We start from the raw sequence: 7,007 nt of genomic DNA on the forward strand, positions 1-7,007 counted from the left end.
TAGCTAAGGTGGGACGACACAGGACATGATAAGATAAAAAGCAAGGGGTACTGCTCTAAGTAAATAAGTAAAGGGTAGTGGATACTACGATTCAGTATTGGTTCAAGGGAGAACCAAAGAAGTTGTTGGAAATTCTTAAGGCAGGAGTATCTGCCTATTTGAAACAACATAAGAACTGGTAAATTGTTAACTTTGGAATGCAAAGTTTGAGGATGAGAGATTTGTATCTCTCCAAGTAGTGCAGACAGGGAAGAGTATGATACTCTGGGAAGAAAAGGGAAGTTTTGACTCCCAATTCGATAGGAATTCTGAGGATGTAGCAAGGGTTAGGCCGGGGGCCTATAAGCTGATCTCACCCTGGTAGGGGTGATGACTCATAAGTATTTCTGGTATCAATAATAAGACAATAAAGCGATAGTTGATGAAATAGGCTGACCCTGGAGTTTTTGCAGATCTGATGTGCAAGCGAAGGTTAATGAAAGTATAATTAACAGACAAGATCTTGTGGAACAAGGTTTTTACTCATGTTTGAGTGTTATCGAAGAGTAAGAGTAAAGGCATTGGACCTTGGGAATTATAGTCAGAGGTACGAGGTTTACTATCTGATGTGTTCGAATAAATTTTGAGGACGAAATTGTTATAAGGAGGGGATAGTTGTAATGACCCAAAATTACTAATAAGGCTTAAAGGCTTTGATTAGTGTGCTAGGAGGGCATAATTGGAAGTTATGTGAATTAATGGTGAAAATGTATGATTATGTAATATGCATGGTCCTATGATTATATGGATATGTGGAATGCATGTTTATGATTATTAGATAAGCATGCGGGCCCTGTTTAGCTTGTAATGGCATAATTGTAATTTTGGCCCGTTAGGGCATAAATGTGATAAACTATTGAGACCACATTATTAAGTGGATATATCTATATTTGCAGCATTTGATCCGAGACAGTCCTACGGAACGGTTAGCTAGAAAGTCACAACGGGGTTGAATACCCAATTCGGGGCGAGTCGAGGGGTGTTCCGGGTATTAGATGTTTTATGGGGTTATCGGGTTATGAAAATAAATATTTGGAGATATATTTGAAGTTAGAATGTTTAGGAGGAATTATCGAGGAAATTTACCATTTTGTCCTTGGGGACGCTTTTGGTACCTCGAGCCTTGAGGTAACCTTAGAGACTAAGTTAAATAAAACAAAACATAAGAATCACCCATAATTCACTAAACCAACCCAAAAAGCTGGGACTTAAGCAAGAATTTGAGCTCTAGGTTTGGGGATTAACTCAGCATCACTTTGTGGATTCTAGTGATTTTAGCTAGTTAATTCAGTGGTTATTGGCTGGTTTTCATAGTTCTTTTGAGGTGTTGAAGTTGAAGATTGAATTTTGGGTTTGATGAGTTTTAAAGCTAGAGTTTGTTAGGTTTTGCTGCTGGAATCATAGTGGAACTCCTAGAATGATTAAACTAAGTTGTTGGGTTGATTTGAAGGGTAAATTGGCTTGGTTTTAGTAGAAAAATGGAGGATTTTTTTGGTTTCAAGGGGTCAGGGCTCTACAGGCAGGGCTCTAGCACGTGTGGGCAAAAATGAGGCAAGGCCCCTGGTTGAGCTGGGGGTCGCAGCATCGGTTCTTGGGGCCGTGACACTTAGTGTCTTTTTGACTTTAAGGAGTTTTTAGGCTCGGGAATCCAAAAGTTAAGGCTCGAAATGGATTTTATCACCCGGATTGATAGAATTCAAGGTCCCGGAGATTAGAATTATGATTCAAAGATATTTAATGGATTAGAACTTGAGGATGAATATTGTCGATGTGTTGTGGCTAAGGTTTCAGCGAGGCTCAGACTAGGGGACTGTGCTTGGGACATCGGTGCTTGGAAAGCTCGGGACAAAGGTAAGAAAACCTGTACCCGTTTATGTGGATAGGATGGGACTAAGTGTTCCCTATATTTGTATGCACTGCTATATGATTGTGTTAGACTATGTGAAATGTTGGGACTAAGAGCTCCCTATAACTGTATGAATATCATTGGTGGTATTATGGCACGGGGACATGTGATAAACGTCCGAAGAGTGCCGGAATCAATACTTGTGCACAGGGCACGGCTCAGCCACTGGTAGCTGAGGAAAGCTTAATAATAACTGAGCTCGGTTTAAGCGGGCCATAGTCAGTGGGGTGAACATAGGGTTTGGCCTAAGCGATCCAAAGAAAGTGGATTAAATAGAGGGTGCGGCCTACGGGTGCTACCCTAGTTGTCACTTCACATGTATATTATTGTTAAATTGATGTATACGATATGTTGAATATCTGGAACTAGATCATTGGTTATTGACTACTTTTCTGGATTGAATGAATGCTATGGCTTGCTGGGTATTTCCTGATGTCTTGTAAATCATTTGGTTATGCTCGATGGACTACTTGGTTATTGATATTGAATGTTCTATGATATTATGTTTTCTTGCTGGGCCTCAGCTCACAGGTGCTACGTGGTGTAGGTAAAGGCAAGGGTAAGATGATTCGACCATGGGTTGGAGAGCTCTGGGGGCGAGGTGTACATTGTCAGCTGCTCGGCTGCCACGGTCGAGGGTTTGTACAGGGACGGAGACCTAAAATATGTATTTTTCCATTAGAGTGGCTTTGAATGTTTATAACATTTGGAAACCCTGTAAATGTGTCATTTAAACCCTGAATTGGGATCCCATGTATTAAACATTTGTTTTAATGAAAATTATTCGCTTATAACCAAAATCTTTTAAACCTAACTTGTTTATGTCTTTAGACTCACATTTTTATTTAAATGACTAGATTTGCAAGTCTCGCACCATTTTAAACAGACACTGTAACGGTCTTGGTTATCCAGGGCGTTACAATTTTGTACACGAATTTACACATTTTGGGTCCTATTTCCACTATAAATGGAGTGCCAAATGTAGGGAAAAGGACATTAGATTGTGGAATTAATGTGGATAGTATAGTTAGAGAGAAAAAAAAATTATTTCTTATTTTTCTTTCATTTCTTTAACACTTTTTGAGTGAAAACAATGCCTATTTTAGGCTAAATTCTCATGTGGAAAACCTAGAGTGAAGTTCGTGTTTCACATTATACTTTTAATATATTGATTCTTTTTGTTTTGTTCTTCATTTCTTTATATTTGTTAAAATTAAATTTATTTTCTTCTAATTTTTAGTTTGAATTTATTAGTGTCTTTTACATAAGTTTAGTCATGCTCTTCTTATGTAATTTAGGCTCTTGATTTAATTTAGGATATTTGTTATATTATATGCTTTATACTACATAACTTCTGCACTGGTATTTTGTCGCTGTAAGGTATATAATATGATAGGTTTTTAAAATTAGAAGTTAGTATAATTTAATTAAGGGCATATTTTAAGGTGAACTTTAATATATATTTTCCAACTATAATTAATAGTGTAGAATTATAGTTGAGTAGAATGAATCAATTTTATTAAAATATATATATGTTTGCATGAATGAAACTTGTGCCTTCCATATTTTCTTTTGGATTCTATTTCTTCAATTTTGTTTATTTAGTGTTTAAAAATTATTCTTTTCCAAAGTTACATTAGTTCAAAGTTTATTATTTCTAATTTACTAATCTTTCTTTTTACTTGTATTTCACCTCTCTGTGGATACAACATAACCCGATTACTACTACGACCGCTTAGGAGTTTATTGAACGATATTAATTTTTAGCGCCATTGCGAGGGATGTAATTCTACAATTAATGGTTTGCATAGTAAATTATTATTTTTTATTTAAAAAATGTGGTAAATTTTTTTTAATTTTTTTTTAATTTTTTGTTCCTTAGTAGTTTTTATTTATTTATTTATTAATTTATTTATTATTTTTTTGTTATTGTTGTGTTTTATTTATTCATTTCACTTTTATGTTTAGAATTTTATTTTCTAGATTTAGGTTTTTTTTTTCGAAAAAGAGACATAAAATTCTGAATCATAATATTTTAAAGCATAAGAAAAAATATTGAGAACATTTGTGTAATTTTTGAAATCAGTTAAAACCAAACTTGTTTTGTCTTAGAAAAATTTGTTCTTAAATAAGGTTTGTGTTAGTGTTACCTTCCAACCTTTTCTAAGAACCTCAGGATGTTCTAGAAAATCTCTTGGGCCTAAAGTGGTACCTTGGCAGTCTTCCCAATTGGCCGGGGAACAGTTTTGGTGTATACTTATTACACTATTACACACTAGGGAGATTGGTGAGACAAAAAGTAGAAGCTTTAGAAAACTCTCCTAGTTCGTCGTTTTTTTCCATTCGTTCAAATTTCACCCGATTCACCGAGATTTCCTGAACCACCCACGATGGCTCATCAAGATGAAGTCCAACCATAAACGCTACAGGATTATTTACATCCTACGCATACAGGCACACCTTCATCCATAATGTATCCCAACAATATGCCAAATTTTGATTTCAAACCCAGCATGATTAACCTCTTACCAACCTTCCATGGGTTGGAAAATGCGAGTCCGTATGTGCATATACGAGAATTCGAAGAGGTGGTGGCTGCATTCAACAACCAAGCTGATCTCACCAATATTGTGAGATTGAAAATTTTCCTTTCTCTCTCAAAGACAAAGTAAACAATTGGTTGTATTCCTTAAGGCCTAGATTTACTGGAACATGGGACGAAATGACAAAAGCATTCTTCGCCAAATATTTTATGCCCCATAAGACTGGCAACCTTAAGAGGAAAATCTCTACCTTCATCCAAAAAGACCATAAAACTTTCCATCAAGTCTGGGAGAGGTTTAGAGATTTGATAATCAATGCCCACATCATGGATATGAAAGCTGGTGCCTGATCAACTATATGTATGACGTTCTCACAATCGGACAAAAACAATTCGTACAAATGATGTGCAATGGCGAATTACTTCAAAAAGATCCCAATGAAGCTTTCGAGTACCTCGACGATCTCGCTAAAAAGTCCTACACATGGAATGGACTGAGTCCTATGGACAGGCCATGATCAACTGGAATCTACAAATTGAGGGAAGATGACAACGTCAAAAGCCAAATTGAATCTTTGAGACAACAATTCGAGGCTTTCAAATCTCAAGAAGGTAGAGGAATCCACATGGCTGCAAAGGTAAAGACACGAGATCCATGCTTCATTTGTGGAGGGGCGAAACATCAACCGCAAGAGTGCCCAGCTCTTGGTGAGTTAAGAGGAGGAAATGAGGAACAAAGCAATGCTTTAGGGGATTAAAAGAAGCCTTATAACCCTTTCTAAAACACTTACAATCCTGGTTGGCGCAACCATCCAAATTTCAGCTAGAAGGACTCAAACCAAGCATCCGAGAGCCAATGGAGGCCTGAGCAGCAACAACCACCAAAAGCATACATTGCTCCTCAAAATAACATGCAGTCAAGTAATTCTCTTGAGAATACTTTGCAAATGCTTGCACAAACACAAATAGCCTCAACTCAAGAGCTCAAATATTGTTTCACACAAATGGTGGAGGAAATAAAAGGCATAAAAATCAAAATGACAAAGCTAAACACTACTTTGGCAATTCAAGAGCATGGTAGACTTCCCGCTCAACCACTAATCTATCAAAAAGGGCAACACATGGTACAGACCTCCTCCTCTCCAGATACAAATTTCAAAGAGATTAATGCCATCTCTACTCGAAGTGGTCAAAGTACGATTTCACCATTAACTAAGACAACGAGTACGTCAATGCCCGCTCCAGATGATGATATGCTAATAAGCATTCCAGTAAAGGTGCCCTTTCCTCAAGCTTTGAAATCCACTGGAAAGGTACTGGAAAATCATGGTGAAATCCTAGTCCTTTTAACATAAGTGAAAATCAACTTGCCATTATTGCATGTGATCAAACAAGTGTTGGCTTATGCCAAGGTTATCAAGGATTTGTGCACCTTTAAAAGAAAGTACCATGTCAAGAAAACTTCATTCTTGGCAGAACAAGCTAGCACGGTAATTGACTACAAGACACTGCCTAAGTACAAAGATCCTGATTATCCCACCATCTCATGCCAAATTGGGGAACAAGATTTTGTTCAAGCCCTTCTAGACTTAGGAGCAAGTGTAAATCTCATGCCATATTCAATATACTTGCAATTAGGTCTAGGAGAATTCAAGCCCACATCTGTGGTGCTACAACTGGCCGATCGATCAGTCAAGAAACCTCTGGGAATAGTAGAAGACGTGCTGATTCAAATTGAAAAATTCTATTACCATGTTGATTTTATCATCTTAGACACTCAATCTGATGTGAGTATAGAGGCAAAAATTCCCATCATTTTTGGTAGACCTTTCCTCGCAATAGCAAATGCACTCATTAACTGTAGGAATGGTCTCACGAAAATCTCTTTTGGGAACATGACTCTCAAAGTGAATGTTTTCCACATTGGAAAACAACGACCTGATAACGATGAGTGTTTCCAATCATATCTGATCGATACACTTATTTTGGAAGAGGTCAAATAGAAATACACATCTAAACATTTGAATGACCTCTTCTAATTTTTAGAAAGTTTGAGCCTGATGAGTCTAAAATCAACCCTAAAATCTTCAAACACTCACAGGCTAGAAGAACCATGTTTTGGAATCACATCTTTGAGGAACTCCCTCAAGATCGAGAAAAACCAAAACCCTCCATTGAAAAAGCTCTTCAACCAAAGTTGGCCCAACTTCCCGAGGGTCTTAAGCATGTTTTCCTGGGAGCTGACAACACTTTTCCTGTCATAATATTTTCCAAGATCAATGCCACACAAGAGCACCAACTCATCAATGTGTTGTAAGAAAAAAGAGATGCATTAGGATGGACGATAGCTGACATCAAAGGTATTAGTCCTTTAATTTTCTCCCATCACTTTCAATTTGAAGTCGGGGCTATACCACGTCGTGACCCTCAAAGAAGAATAAACCCAACAATGAAGGAAGTAGTAAAGACTGAAATCTTGAAACTTCTTGATTCTGGAATAATCTATCATGTTGCTGATAG

General features: G+C 37.1%; 1 non-coding gene across 1 annotated transcript; it reads right to left on the reverse strand.

Moving 5' to 3' along the window:
* Positions 1-4,715: 4,715 nt before the first annotated feature.
* On the reverse strand, positions 4,716-4,821 carry LOC133833577 (small nucleolar RNA R71). Its single transcript, XR_009892950.1, has one exon. It is a non-coding gene; the product is annotated as a small nucleolar RNA R71 (small nucleolar RNA).
* Between the last annotated feature and the right edge of the window lie 2,186 nt (positions 4,822-7,007).

Source organism: Humulus lupulus, chromosome 4 (assembly GCF_963169125.1).
Source record: "Humulus lupulus chromosome 4, drHumLupu1.1, whole genome shotgun sequence".
Classification (NCBI taxonomy): domain Eukaryota; kingdom Viridiplantae; phylum Streptophyta; class Magnoliopsida; order Rosales; family Cannabaceae; genus Humulus; species Humulus lupulus.